A 14,947-nucleotide genomic window follows, 5' to 3' on the forward strand; every position below is an offset into this window, starting at 1 on the left:
TTTGTTTGTTTGTGGGGTTTTGTTTTTGTTTTCTTAAGAGTAACATTCATCGTATTTGCGAAATCACATCTATGGAACTTGCTCTGTGTTCTATCCCAAATGGCATTATTACAAACCTCTCCTCAATTTAAAGGAAGTGCTCGATGCAGAAATAAACCACATGAAAAAACTAACTTGTCAAGCACACAGATGTAATGTCTATTATATTCAAATAAATGTCCATGTACTGTATTTGAAACCTACTTTGCAGCTCCTTTATATGTGAGAAGGAGTAACAGAAACAATTTAGAAATTCAGAATACATATCAACTAGTTACCATCAGGAATCCACTTTCACACAGAATTTACAGCCTGAGATTGGCCCCAGCAAAAGAGGGGCTACAAACAGTTCATCTCCCTGGAAACTCGATCACTATAACTTTCAACTCTTTAAGATCTCCTGAAACACCTTGTGCGGAGCTGCTGCTGCAACCCCAGTTAGGGAACCAAGCTTTATTTAGCAAACACAGATACTTTATACTCCTTACTGCACACACATAAAGCAAAGGTGTCATCACGTTTGGCATGATGCACTGGCACAATCCATAAACAGATTGTTTAGTAACAAATTACCTGCAAATACTATGCTGGAAAGGAGCCAAACCAAGATTATGAACGACTTCCAAAGGAGCCTCAAAAACCAGTGAAATCAGCACAAATACCATACACAATACCAGTACAGTATTAGCACTAACAACTGCTGTTTAAGTACTTCAGCGCTGTTTTTCTGTAGGTCTGCTCTGAAGGCCAGGAAAGGCACAGAAGATGGTAGGAGTTTGGTCACCCTGGTTAGGGAGGACTTCTCATACTTCATAGGGTGGCCTATGCAGTTGCCACACAATGCACTGGAACAGGATTTTATGCCAAATCCAATTGTGAACAATACAAAAAGCATTCATCTTAAAGCAGCTTTGGGAGGATGAGGAAATCTAATCCTAGAAGGAAACCCCGTGCCCATGTACAATAGAAATCCCACCCACACCAAAACAATTTTCTGGATGCACATCAAAGAACATGCCCTCTTCAGAATGAACGCTAAATACACCCGTCTCAGAACTGTGTCAATATTGGCACTAGGAAACCAAACTTGACTTCTAAAACCAACACTGGGAATGACTCCAGTGGTCAGAAACCTCATGAAAGCACTAGCAAAACGTTACCTGCGCTTCACCTGACAGTAATATTGCTACAGACCTTTTTCCTAAATACAAGGTTAAGGCATGAAAACACCCTGGGGTATTGCAGGACCAATAAAAAGCTTTATGAGCTCTTGTTTTAAGACATTCAGTTTACAGTTATCTAATCCAATACATAAAAGGAAAAGGAAACTTCTTCAAAACTTCTGCACGGTCCTCAAGAGGATTTCAAGTTTAAAATTAAGTTTTCATAATCAAATGCTTGTATTAGAGAGGAGAACTGTTGCAAGTAACAAGTACATGAATCTTTACTTCGTAATCTTAAATCCAGTAACTTGGGTAAACGAAGCTGCTGCACAACCCTGTCTCACACTAAATTCTCCCTTTCACTCAGAAGTTTCTCAGACTCTGAATGAGTTAGTTCTGTGTGTTTCTTTCTAAGTAAACACACTGAAACCCTCTTTATCTGCCTGGGCTCAACCATTCCCAGTACTCCTTCTTCCCCTAGGTCATTTCATAACATTACAAAATACACTAACTTACCATTCCAAAAATTTACTATAGTAAGGGGCTGGGGAAACAAAATATTCTACCACCAGACAGTCAATGAACCAAGGAGCAGGCAAGCACACAGCCCTGGGAGGTAGAGGTCTGCAGAGGGACCACAGCACCTTGCTCATCCTTTCCCTGCTGCTGTCAGTACTGCTGTTTGGTTCAATTCAGACACCCAAGAGAGAAAGTTGGACATAAAATACACTGCCCTCACTTGGGCTCCTGACTGCTGCAACAGCCCAACTAATGCCTGAAATGCCCTCACAGCACATCCCAGCACTCGGGGCCCAGGAATACAACAAGAGGCTGGGGGGACAGGACCAGCACACAGGTACAGTTCTAAAGAAAATTAAGCCACTCGTGTCAGTTCCACTGTCAGATCAGTTCAAGCACAGCAAATTTCTAATTCAGCTCATTCACCTCACTTTGATCCAGGCTGCCTTCTATTCGTATCTACAACTATCATTGACAGCAGAAGGAAAAGTAGATAAATCATACATTAAACACTTTTAAAAATCTTAAGTTAATGGGAACTACATGATTAGGGTTGTTTTGGTTTTTTTTCTTTCCTTTTTTTTTGTTTTTCATTTACTAGCCTGATACTAACATGCCACAGCACAATCTTATTTCTCTTGCCACAAGTAATTCACCCAAACTAAGTTTGAATCAATGCTGATCAGGTTCCTCCCTAGCCTTGACCCTAAACTTTCTACCTTGACCTTTCAACCAAACCAAGGGATGCCCTTAGAACTATGGCTTTTAACTAAACAGATAAAATAAATACAAAATCTCAGAAAGCAAGTTAAACAGAAAATTCAGCGTAACAAATAAAATAATGAAGCAGCAGCAACAAGGACGGAAATTATTTAAGCAAATGCCAAAAGCCAGTTTCCTTAATTTGGTACTTCCCATCAGTTTTGTCATGCTTCATTTACAAATCATTAGTCTAGTTTTAAATTACGGGCCATGCAGTAGACTAGTAAGAAATGACTGTACAATGGTTTTTAAACTTAAAAATCCCCAAGTATGAGGTCTTGGAGCAGAAAATAAAGTTGGAAGAAAGGAAAGGATGTCTAGGCATGCATATTTTGAAAGTGAGAGAATAAGCAAGTGGCAGGGCATATTTGCATATATATATAAAGAACTGAATTACACACACCTCCTACATGTATAAATAGAAAGTAACTGAAAACCCCATGTAACAGCTGCTTTTTATCATGTCTTTGGATGTGTCACAAAGAACTAAACCCCAACATACCACTGGATAAACATAAGCCTCAAAAGGGACACAAGTTTGGGTCAAGAAAATTCTAGTCCTGGTTTGGGAAGATTCAACTTAATACAGAACTGCATTTTTTGAAAAGTTATTTCAGAAGGGGGTTTGGATTTACCAAAAGTGTTTGACAGAGAAAAGGGAAAACTTTAGCTGAGGAAAACTTCCAAACATGACTGAAGCAGAATAGTACACCCAGCTCTTACTTGAAAGCAGATATACATTCTTAATGTGTGTTTAGGTTAAAAAGAGGACTAGCACCATGCTTACCATGAGCACTGGAAGACCTAAATGTTACCACTTCTCTGAATAATTTAGATCTTCACAAATCAAGCCAATCCTCATCTCTACAGCATTTCTGACTGACAAAAACAATTTTGAAAAAATAAGTATTATCAACTACATGCACTATTATTTTATCCAACATATATGTTGGATCAGGAAATAATCATATTTAGTAGGAACTAATGATTCGTTATTACATCTCAAACATTGAAATGGATGTCAGAGAAACACAAGGAGCAAAAATGGTACCACCTCATCATTTAACTACCTTGATAAAGTGACTGCATGCTTAGTACAGTCGTAGGCAAATACATGTTTATAAAACTGCAAGTTTTAAATGACAGGAAGCTTATTTGATCCTGAACATCATAGGGTGAGAGGACCCTCTGAGTACACAGTGAAATCTGTACAGAGTTTGTGGAAATTTGTGCTGGACCTTAATTTCAATACAGTCTCGATTTTTTTTCCAGCCTAACAGGATTCATTCATCCATCTACAAGATGCAGACAGCCTCATGTTGCTGCTGGCGTGCATAAAGTTTTTCCTGTGTTCTCTTTTTCTTTTCTCAAAGCTTGCAAAATAAGAGTTGTAACACAAAACCAGGTATCACTTGTTGTTACAACTTGTTGCAATACACTTGTAAAATTACCTTCTTCATGTCTTCATTGCCTCAGTAAATCCACCCTGATCTTAAGGAGGTCTTGACCTTTGCTTTGAAAAGGCTTTTGAAGCAGAGATCAACAAAACTCCCAAAATAGTAATTTGTAGAGTTATATTAACCTGTAACTACTTCAACTTAAACTAAAACCACATGAACACTTCCTTCAGTAGCAAGATAAATAACCTGTTTGTTTTTGTGCATCCCATTCAGTGTGGACCAAGAACAGCCCTCTCCTTTTCGGGTTTTTCAGCTCAGAGTTTACCTGCCAGAAGGCTGGAGGAGTCATCTAGTGGCCACAGATAATTCCTGCAGCCCCACCAGCTTCTGTGGTCCAGCTCTCAGTGCAAAACACAAGATTTTTTTGAACCCTTGCAACACATGCAGCGCTGACAAGAGTCCTGCTGCTAGGGCTTCAGATGAAGGTCCAGTATCTGAACCACTGTACTGTGCTGGCAGCCAGGTTCATGATGTTCTGTGTTAGTGTTTTTTTATCACTAAGCACTAGCTTCCAACTTCTGGCCCAAGTCAAGGCCAAATAAGTTCTGTCCTTAAACATGCTTTGGAGTAGACATGGCTGTGTTGTTTCCAACCCGTATGTAGCTCCCTGTTCCTCTTCAGGGGCAGGAAAAGAGAGATTCTGAATAACATCACTACACATGCAAAGCACCAGCTCAAGTGCCAGTCCTGTCCACCAATTAAGAGAGCAAAGCAGCAGCAGAGCAAGGTAACTCATTTGACTCAGTTTCCACGCTTCCTCCACCACAAACTTGCTGTGTAGGTTTGGCCAAAATAGCTAAGTATTTAAGCAATGTAACTTGGTCATAGAAGAACCATCTGTCTAATAACATGCAAAACTCAGTAAGAACCATAATATGTTTAATAAACACTTGAAATAAACAGTATTATTATCTATCAGAATCTGTTCAGGATTCATAAAAATCTGTAATGGTTTATCAGGTCTCTGTTCAACACCTCCACTCAGTTGAGATCCAGAAATCTAAGGCAGTATCATTTTACCTGAAAAGCTCAAACATTCACCCCTCAGATGGATGGATATTTCAGCTATATTAGAAATAAAAAAGTGAAAAAGCAGTACCGATTTTTCACATAAACACCTTAGTTTAAAACAACCTTGGATTTTGATCAAATTTTGTTACTGTGTTAATTTGTGTCACCTGTTAAGTGACTGAACTCCAGGCGTGAGACCAAGAACAAGACTGTCCAAAGTTTCTTTCTCCAAAGTGTCACTTTGCTGTAACACTAATGCCAGGCTGCAGAAAAAAAAAGTGTTGCTACTCTGCCTTCACAGATTAGAGACTTACATCTTTACTTTTTAAATGTTTGCATGGTTGCTCAGAAGTGAATCTAATAAAGTGAGTATTCGGTATCAAATATCCCACACCCCCCCCCTTCCCAGTTTTCTAATACCCACACACACAACCTGGATGTCATCTACCTGGACTTCTGCATGTTGTGGTCTCCATAACATCCTTCTCTCTAAGTTGGAAAGATACGGATTTCCTAGGTGGACTGTTCAGTGCATAAGGAATTGGTTGGATGGGTACACCTAGAAGGTAGTGGTCAACAGCTCAATGTCCAGACAGAGATGGATGACAAGTGGTGTCCCTCAGGGGTCCATACTGGGACCAGTGCTCTTTAACACCTCCACCAGTAATACAGACAGTGGGATTGTGTGCACCCTCAGCAAGCCTGCAGATGACACCAAGCTGCCTGGTGGAGTCAACATACCAGAGGGACCAGGACAAGCTGGAGAAGTGGGCACACATGAACCAAAGCCAAGTGCAAGGTCCAGCACTTGTAGGGGAATTCCCTATTATCAATATGAACTGGGAGATAAAATGACAGAGAGCAGCCCTGCTGAAAAGGACTTGAGGGTACTGGTGGATGAAAAGCTGGATGTGAGCCAACAATGCAGACTCACAGCCCAGACGGCCCAGCACATCCTGGCATCAAAGGAAGAATGGCCAGCAGATCCAGAGAGGTGATTCTGCCCCTCTGCTCTTGTGAGACCCAACCTGGAGTTCTGTGTCCAGTTCTGGGGCCCCCAACCCGGGAAAGACATGGAGCTGTTGCAGCAAGTCCAGAAGACGGCCACAAAAAATGGCCAGAGGGCTGGAGCACCCCTCCAATGAAGGCAGGCTGAGAGAGCTGGGGCTGTTCAGCCTGGAGAGGAGAAGACTCCAAGGAGACCTTACAGTAGCATTCAGCACCTGAAAAGGGCCTACAAGAAAGCTGGGGAGGGACTTTTTACAAGAGCATGTCATGATAGGACAAAAGGGGAACAGTTTGAAACTGGAAGAGGGTAGATTTAGATGGGACATCAGGAAAAAGTTCTTTACTATCATGGTGGTGAAACACTGGAACAGGTTATCCAGAGAGCTGGTAGAGGCCCTGTTCCTGGTGACATTTAAGGTCAGACTTGACAGGGCTCTGAGCAGCCTAATCTAGCTAAAGATGCCCCTGCTCACCGCAGGGGGTTGGTCTAGACAGCCTTTAAAGGTCCCCTTCAAACCAGTGAGTTCTATGATTCTACCTAAGTAGTTTAATTTAACTTAATCTTTGCAAGAGTAGCCTCCCGGCTGACTGCCAAGAAATCTGGAACTACAGTATCTTTGGACCTCTCATGGACAAGCCAGAACACTTGCTTAAATTCATACTCAATCTCCCTGTGACTCAAGAGTTTCTATCACTTTCAATTACCCCAGTCAGAAAGATGTCACCTAAGTGTCTTCATCAATCCTATAAACCATTTGGGTAATCCAGGTGAAAATTACTATAAAAATGCAAATTATCATTACGGTATTGTTAAGGAGCTTTTATTTATGGGTGCTGTTGAAGGTGGAAAATTGTGGTACCACAACTATATCAACAGCTGGAAAAAAAAAAAAAAAAAAAAAGGCCTTGCAAACCTTACTGTCAGAGATAAATACAGAAAGTTCTTTCAAAATCATAGAATCATAAAATGGCTAGGGTTGGAAGGGACCTCAAAGATCATCCAGTTCCAACCCCACTGCATGGGCAGGGATCACCCCACTAGATCAGGTTGCTCAAGGCCCCATCCAACCTGGTCCTGGACACTGCCAGGGACAGGGCAGCCACAACTTCTCTGGCCAACTTATTCCAGTGTCTCACCACCCTGATAGGAAAGAATTTCTTCCTAATGTTTAGCCTAAATGTTCCCCCTTCAAGTTTTAAACTATTTCCCTTTGTCCTCTCACTACACACCCATGTGAAAAGCCCTACCCCAGCTTTCTTGTGGGCCCCCTTCAGGTATTGGAAAGCTCCTATAGGGTCACCTCAGAGCCTCCTTTTCTCCTTGGGCTGAACAACCCCAACTTTCTCAGCCTGGCTTCATAGGGGAGGTGCTCCAGCCCTCTGATCATTTTTGTGGCTCTCCTCTGGACACGTTCCAGGAGCTCCGTGTCCTTCTTATGTCAGGGTCTCCAGAACTGGACACAGTGGTGTAGCATGAGCAGCAGCTAAGTGATGTTTAAAGCTTGCATTTAGCTCAGCTGCCCTCTGATCTCAGCAGACAACACCTCCACCTTCCTTGTTCATGGGTCTATAAAATTAAGTGCTGGTCAGATCTGCCTTACATACAGGACCTGGAGAAAGACTGGCTCTAAAGCACATTTATTTCTGTAAGGTGGGAGACACACTACCTTTTTAGGTCAGTAAACTGCAAAGAGCTGTTTCTTGCCACTCACTGCTCAGGGGCCCAGTCATGGACTTCCATGTCTGGAAGACAGCAAACAGCATTATGAGGTTTCCACAAGCACAACCTAGATCCGTTTTTTCTAGCTTTTTAACAGGCCTAATTTGTATTATCAATAAAAAAAAAATTAATAGTCTGAAGCATTACCTGCCCAACATCATATAAAGGGTAAGCCTACTTTTCCCTTAAGACTTTCAGCCAAATTTATCCCATTCTAATTTTATTTCTTAATTTTACTTATGTATGCAATATCCTCTCTGGAAAGAACAATAAGAGCATGTTTACTGCTGATCTAAAACAGCATGCCAAAAATTTCACCAGTAAGATGAGTAGTTGACAGTAGTAGAGATCTACTGACTTATACTGTGCTAGGCCAAGTCCCACTGTCCTGCCTCACACCATACTTTCTGTGAAGTGGAAAGAGTGATTTTGGAGTAGTAACAGTCACTCAGGCCCACTTCATCCTGATATTACAAGAAAGATGCACACAGTTTGGGTATTACACACATATGTATATACACATATGTATACATACAGACATGTGTTTGTGAGTATATATCTATTAATACTTTTTTGCAGGTACACGGAAGATAAAAACGAAGACCACAAAGTAGGCTGTTTTACAAAGCAGCCATGCAGGGAAAAAAAAAATAGTGGCAGAGTAGAATAAAAGGACAAGAAATAGCAAAATACCACAGCCACTCAAGTACCTACCCACCTTTGTGCACAGAAATCAACATGTGAAGCTCCTTCTGGAGCTTTTACTACTTCTTAATACACAAATCAGCCAAAGTGTGTGTGTGCTTTTTGTCAGTGCTGCAAATACCAGGGTTGACAGGCTTCCTTTTGATAAAAGCTTTATTATATTTATCAGACTCCTATTACCCCAGAAGACAGCCATAATTTGTCTTTCCTAAAGGTCTTATCACAGACTACTTACGAGCTTTGGTTAGCTGGGCAGCTGCTAACCCCCACCCACCAACATCTGTTTCACTAAGGGGAGTATTATAATCACCTTCCAGAGATGGCACAATTTTACAGAATTCATTCCAGGTACAATTAAAGGAGGCTCATCACCTTCACACAAACCCATCACTGACTGAAGCCTAAGCATCTCAACACAGCCCCTCTTTGCACCTTACTCAGCTGTAATCAGCTAAGCAGTATCTGTCAACTGAAGATGCTTTTCTCTAAGGGCCTTGCCCTCCTATCTTCCTCAGCTTGCTGACCTGCACGACAAACTGAAATACCTCTCAGAAGTGCCAGGAGCAAAAGATTTATCTGCTTTTATGTGCATCTGTCAACCCATACTGCAGGAAATTTAATCAGAAGCAACAGTGTAAATTGCTGATAATATTTAAAATATATTCACTTATTTTGAAAGCTCAGCTGGAAAGTACCTCTTTTTCCTCTGCCTAATCACCACTTTACTGATGCAGCAGTTTGGATTCCTCATCTCACAAGAGGTCCACCAGAGAGCAGACATCCATATCTGCAGTGAACACTTCCACATGGAAATTTGGAATTCAAAGCTCTAGTGGAACCTACCAGAGAATCAGTCAGACATTCAGTGACAACCCAGCATCTGATTCTGAAATCCTCTGCCACAGACTTATTTGCTTGATTTTTCTGAATAAACCATGAACAAGACAGATGGGAAGACCTCAGTTTAATGTTAGGAGTGTGTCATGGTCTTTTTCAGATGGGGCCTGGCTAGCTGGTTGCCTTCTTGCAGCCTTGACAGGGGTGGAAACAGATATAGCAACTCCCTACTGGTCCTGACTAACAAGAACCTGCTTCGTTAAGTACCACCAGCATGGGAGGTATTACTTCTGACTGAGATTTTTTCATAAGCCCACTTGGAGTTTGCTTGCAGTTTTACCCAAGGAACTTTCAAGTGTTTAAATACCCAACTCCTACTTCTGACTTACTCCATAGAGTAGCAGGCTTCAAGTGGCACCACCTGTCACAAAAAGAAAGTAGTTCAGCAAAGTATGGAACACTTACAGCTACATTACTATTACTATAAATTTTAAAAATACATTTGTGTAGCCAGCTGGAAAAAGGAAAAGTGCCGCCATTTTCACTTCTCTTTACAGTTTCACTTTTGAATTGGTTTGGGAAACAAACATTTTGCTTGAACATCTGCATGAAGATATCCTGCCAACTTGAAAATATTTTAGCCTCCTGATATCATAAAACCCACTTTACCTTACAGCAGTCATGTAGCAGATGAAAGGGGAGGCATTCATTTTGAGTAACTTTACTCTGCAGTGGATTCTGTTCACTTTTAGATAAAATGCACAAGTTTTTGCAGTAGCATCTTTTGGGACTACTTTTGAAAAAAAAAAAAAACCAAAAAAAATAAAAGGGTACTCCCTGCGAAACACTAGCCTCCATTACAAAAGACACATTCTGCCATACTTGAATTTTACATCTGAGAAACCTCAGACAGTGCCAAGGTTTCAACTCGGGTTAGCTGGCCATGAGAGGAGACTCTGTTCCAAGGCACCACCTCCTTCCCAGCTGTGATTATGCTTCCCAGTGAAGCTCACTCAGTACCATCTTGGACAGAAGTCCGTGGAGGACATTGCTGCCATTACAGGATGTCCACAAGGAGTGCATCTACAACACTATTAGAAGGTGCTGCAACAGGTGCAGTAACTCCATCTCCTCACCAGCAGAAGCTGTGTACTTATAGAACCATGGTCATGACCCAGCTGCATAAACCCCTGATGTGCCGGGTCCCGTGTATTTTGGTACAATTTGCCTAATAAAGAAAGCATTATTCTTGGATTTTCTCTCATTAACTAGCTTCTCCACTTACAGGAAGAGGACAGACATTTGTTTTTCCCTCCAAAAGAAAGATATAATAAAACCAAACTGCCAATTTTTTTTTTTTTTTTTTTTTTTTTTTTTTTTTTTTTTGTGCTTGGGATTCTAGGTAGTTCTTTCAATCCTTCTGGCTTTATAAAAGCCAACTGAATTTTGTGCTGTGCAAGCTTGATAGAAACATTTAAGTAAGGTGATTTTTTTTTTTCTCATCCTGAATCTATCACGCCATTTGTTCCTTTCCCACCAATACAGCTTTGTTTTGTAAAAAGTTTTCATTCAACAGTATCTTTTTGTACTCTAAAAGTGTTACCCAAAAAATCTGGAGAGCCAATGTGCCACATTTTGCTATAGGTTTTCAGTTTACTTTGGTTGCTAAGAGGAATAGTAGAGATGGTATTTTCAACTGTTTCACTATCTGAACAACTTCCAAGCAAAGCAAACATCAATCCTGTAATCCCTTGTCAAAATCCACTAGCACGAATTTCTGTACTTGGACAGTCTCACAGAGGGTAACAAGGCCCTGAACAAATGCACATTATCACATCTCAAAACAGGATCTTTACCTTGGGATGTACCATTCTACTACTGTAGCCAAAACACAGCCCCAGGGAACTAATGTAGAAATATTTATCCCTGCTTTTTGCCAGCACCTAACACACATAACTAAAGCTTTTAAACCACTAACAAATATTTCTCGAATTCCACAAATCGCACTGAAGCAGCAATAATAACCCTGCTATTTAAAAAAAACAAATAAAAAAAGTACTACAATACTGGTCACAGATACATACTCTTCTTACAAGCCACTGGAAGAGAAGGTACCTTCTCTGCCACTAGCCAAAATCTCCGAGTAACTGATCATATGAACATTTACAGCACCAGCTCTGGACTTAGATTTAACCAGCACTTTGAATCTGTAGTAAGCTGCTATTCTGCATCTAGATGGAGCTACCTTCCTAAAACCACTTACCAAATACACTCACTGAAAGTCCCATGCAACTTTTAAGAATAGCCTGACATGTAGCACGCTATGCTGGGTCACACAAAGGAAAGCTATGCAAGGAAGCACCTACTTCAGAAAGGATCACAGGAGAAAGATAAAAGCAACCTCCCAATTAAGACATGTTATCTTCAGCATCAGTAGCTAACTGATGCTATCTGGACTGGAAACTACCCAGACTGCAAAATTACATTTAAAAGATGCTTATGTCCCCAGTAGAAGAAATATTGACAATAGTGGTCTATTTCTGGAGAGACATCCTCCTTTTCTTGCATTTTACTTAGCCTGCCCTTAAGGCTCTATTTTGATGAGTAGTAAGATAGCATAAGCCAGTTCTGAAGCCAAAAGCAGTCCTGTCCCTTGTCCTTCTTCTATTCATCACATTCCTGGACTACATTTTTGGGCCACGGAAGCTGTTCAGTTCTCTGATCTGATTCATGACACAATATATGATCCACCCAATGGTCAGTTCTATCCTTGGACAGAAGTTAAGCTAATAAAAAACATTAATTTTTACCTATGGTCAGTCCAGTTCACTACACAACTGCAAAAACACTAGCATGACCCCATGGGGTAGGATGAAAGTGTCTGAGGCTGGGACTGATTCTTTCTGTGGCAGGGCTGCCATTTAACATGGTGCTTCATTACTACTTCTGTTGAAGAAATCTTACTCCTTTGTCTGAGAGCTGTAGTTCAAACAATATATTTTATCTTCTGTCTATATTGAAGATGGGGTCAGAATTACACATGTAATGAACTGAAGGTGAAAAAAGACTCTGGGAGCCATACCCTTCATGCCTACAAATAGAGAGTACTTATTAATAACCTTGTGATCTCTCCAACAAGGAAGGATCCAACTTGTACACAGTACTTCCCATCTCCCTCCAGAGCACTCCAAAATAAATTTTAGAATTGCCACAAGTTAACAGACAGCCAGGTTGCCAAGGTGTGACAGAGAAGTAGCAAATGCCTTGACCCTAGCTGTCAGCAGCAAATCAGCAGGAAACCTTGATTCTGCTGATACAGGTTAGACTTCTTGCAGTGGCTTCTGATCAATCAGAAATTTTCAAAATAAGTACAAAATGAGAAAAACAGCACAGAAGTCCAGCAGCTGTTATGCTTAATGCTTAACATCATGCTTGTGTTCACACTCTCTGCTGGCAGAACACAAGTAAAACTTTGACATATGAGACTTGGATACTTGGGAAGACATTTGCATCTGTAGGATTAAGTATGTTTCTCATGCTTTTCTCATGGAAACATCAGCATTAGAATTATCTTTAGGATCAACATACAGGCATGCATCACCTTTCTAACATATTTTATGTGCTGTTCATATCAGTCTTTACATTTGGTTTTATCCCTCAGAGTAATGACATAACACAGGGTTAGTTTCTTGAGCACAGGTATATGGCAAGAAGTAGATTCAGCAGCAATGCATTTACAGTTTGCATGGAGGCAACACCACTATATGTAGTATAACCAGCACCTGTAACTAAATACAAAAGATGCAGGGCCATACATGGCTGAAAGTTTTGTTTTTATTTCCTATATTGTACTCTTCTATCACTACCACAAACTGGGCAATAGAAGTGGCTTGTTATTTTTCTTTTGAACCTTAAGTATTTACCTATAAAGCAGTAAAACTACCAGCGGTAACTGTGGCCCTGTAATACAACACACTCTTCAGAAAACACACTTGCCCAACAATTAAGAGCAGCAGTGTTAATTTCCACCAAGTCACACCCAAAAATGCTACCACAAATCAAATCCCAGTTTCTAATTTACCATACTACTCTCATTTTCCATTAAAACACATCAAACTTAGAAACTGAAGTTTCCCACGAACTACCTTCAGCACAGCTGCTGGTGAACTTCACTGCAAGAGAAGTACCCCCCACTCCCACAACTAATCAAAGGCTAAATTTGTTTCATTTTGTAGAAGAACCAGTAAATTCAACTTGGCATCACAAAAAACAGCTACTCAAAGCACTCTGGATCACAATCACATTCAATTCTGGTCAGGCCTCAGAGCTTGGGACACATCAGATCTCCCATGATCCCAAACAAGATCCTTAATTTGTTCCTGTTGTCTCTTGTCACCTGGGAAGCAGCTCAGACCTGAAGCAGTGCCCTGTAGCCATGAGGACAGTATCCGACAGCCTGCTGGCCCACCACAGCTTTATGTTTTCAGTGGCTTCTTATTTAGAGTCCTCTGAAAAATCACTAAGGACACAAAAGCCAGAATGAACAAAATTGTTCCCTTAAATTGATTAACAGATAGTATTGAGAAGGCAGCAAAAGAACAATACCACAACACAAAGGAAGTAGCAACCTGCCACCAGTTAGGGATTAATGATTGTAGAGGTCCATTAGAAGGCATACAGAGAATGATGCTCACCTATTTACAAAGCTGAGAGCTGCTTAGTGAAACTGTGATACCAACATTCTTCACTCCATTAATAAAAGTAATTTTAAAAATTTAAAATACGGCAACAACATAAGAAGACACATTTCTACACAAATTGTTGTCTTGTTGCAATTGAGATATTCTTCCAAATAATCTGCTTTTGCTCAACCAACCTAGCTTCCATCCTGAGGGATGTGGAATGTTCAGAAACTGTAAGAAGAATTTTGGTGGGTTTTTTTTTTTTCCTTTTTTGTTTTTTCTGTGTTTATACACAGGAAAATATGAATTTTGGTGTATATATATTACTTCCACACTTTATAAAATCATGTTATTCCCTCGCATACACCACATTATTCTGGATCCACAGTTACAGTGAAATCACTGGGAAGTCTCTTTCTGGCATTATTCAATCTATCTGGAAGTTCTGAAACTACCTATCAGAGTATTTTTTCTATTGTAAGCTGTTTAGAGTTAACCTTACCTTTATATTCTGTCCTTAATGGCCATATTTGTGCCCTGTGCATCTACACTTTTCAATGAAAAGAAAACCAAGTTTAGCCACTATAAACTTTCATTGACTTACAGTTCTCTGCTCCAACGAAATCCATCATTTCCTGAGTATACTCCATTACAGTATTAGTAGGAGCACAAGCATCTAACCAGAGAGCATAACAACGTAATTGCTCATTTCTTGTTATTGAGCCCAGCACAGGTCGTGACTCTTGGTTCCACCTCCAACAACTCCGCGACGACGTGGAAGCGGCACTCACCTCCTTCGCTTTCCACCGTCACAGAGCTGGCACAGAAATGTTTTCGGTGTAGCTGCCTACCATTCTGCCCACAGCTCTGCTTCGCTGCCACAGAACGAAATCACCGCGATGCCGCTTTTCCAGCTCGGCGTGCTCGCTTGTCAGAAGGAAGGAAAAAAAAAACCCACGCAAAAACAAACAAACAAAAAGAAGCCTGCAGCCACCCATTAAAAAAAAAATAAAAAATAACTCCAGACCGATGAAAATAACT

At 40.7% G+C, this 14,947-nt stretch overlaps 1 protein-coding gene across 34 annotated transcripts in view; it reads right to left on the reverse strand.

Annotated features, from left to right (window-relative positions):
- Positions 1-14,947, reverse strand: part of BBX (BBX high mobility group box domain containing) — a 146,665-nt gene that overhangs the window by 97,156 nt on the left and 34,562 nt on the right. The window contains exon 1 of one of the 34 annotated variants that reach the window (XM_071757903.1): positions 14,698-14,831. The exons of the other annotated variants lie outside the window; for them this stretch is intronic. The gene's annotated coding sequence lies outside the window, so the exon portion shown is untranslated. Of the gene's footprint in view, positions 1-14,697; positions 14,832-14,947 lie in introns of those variants that run through there. 34 annotated transcript variants of the gene reach the window in all.

The sequence above is a fragment of the Heliangelus exortis genome, chromosome 1 (assembly GCF_036169615.1).
Source record: "Heliangelus exortis chromosome 1, bHelExo1.hap1, whole genome shotgun sequence".
NCBI classification, from domain to species: Eukaryota; Metazoa; Chordata; class Aves; order Apodiformes; family Trochilidae; genus Heliangelus; species Heliangelus exortis.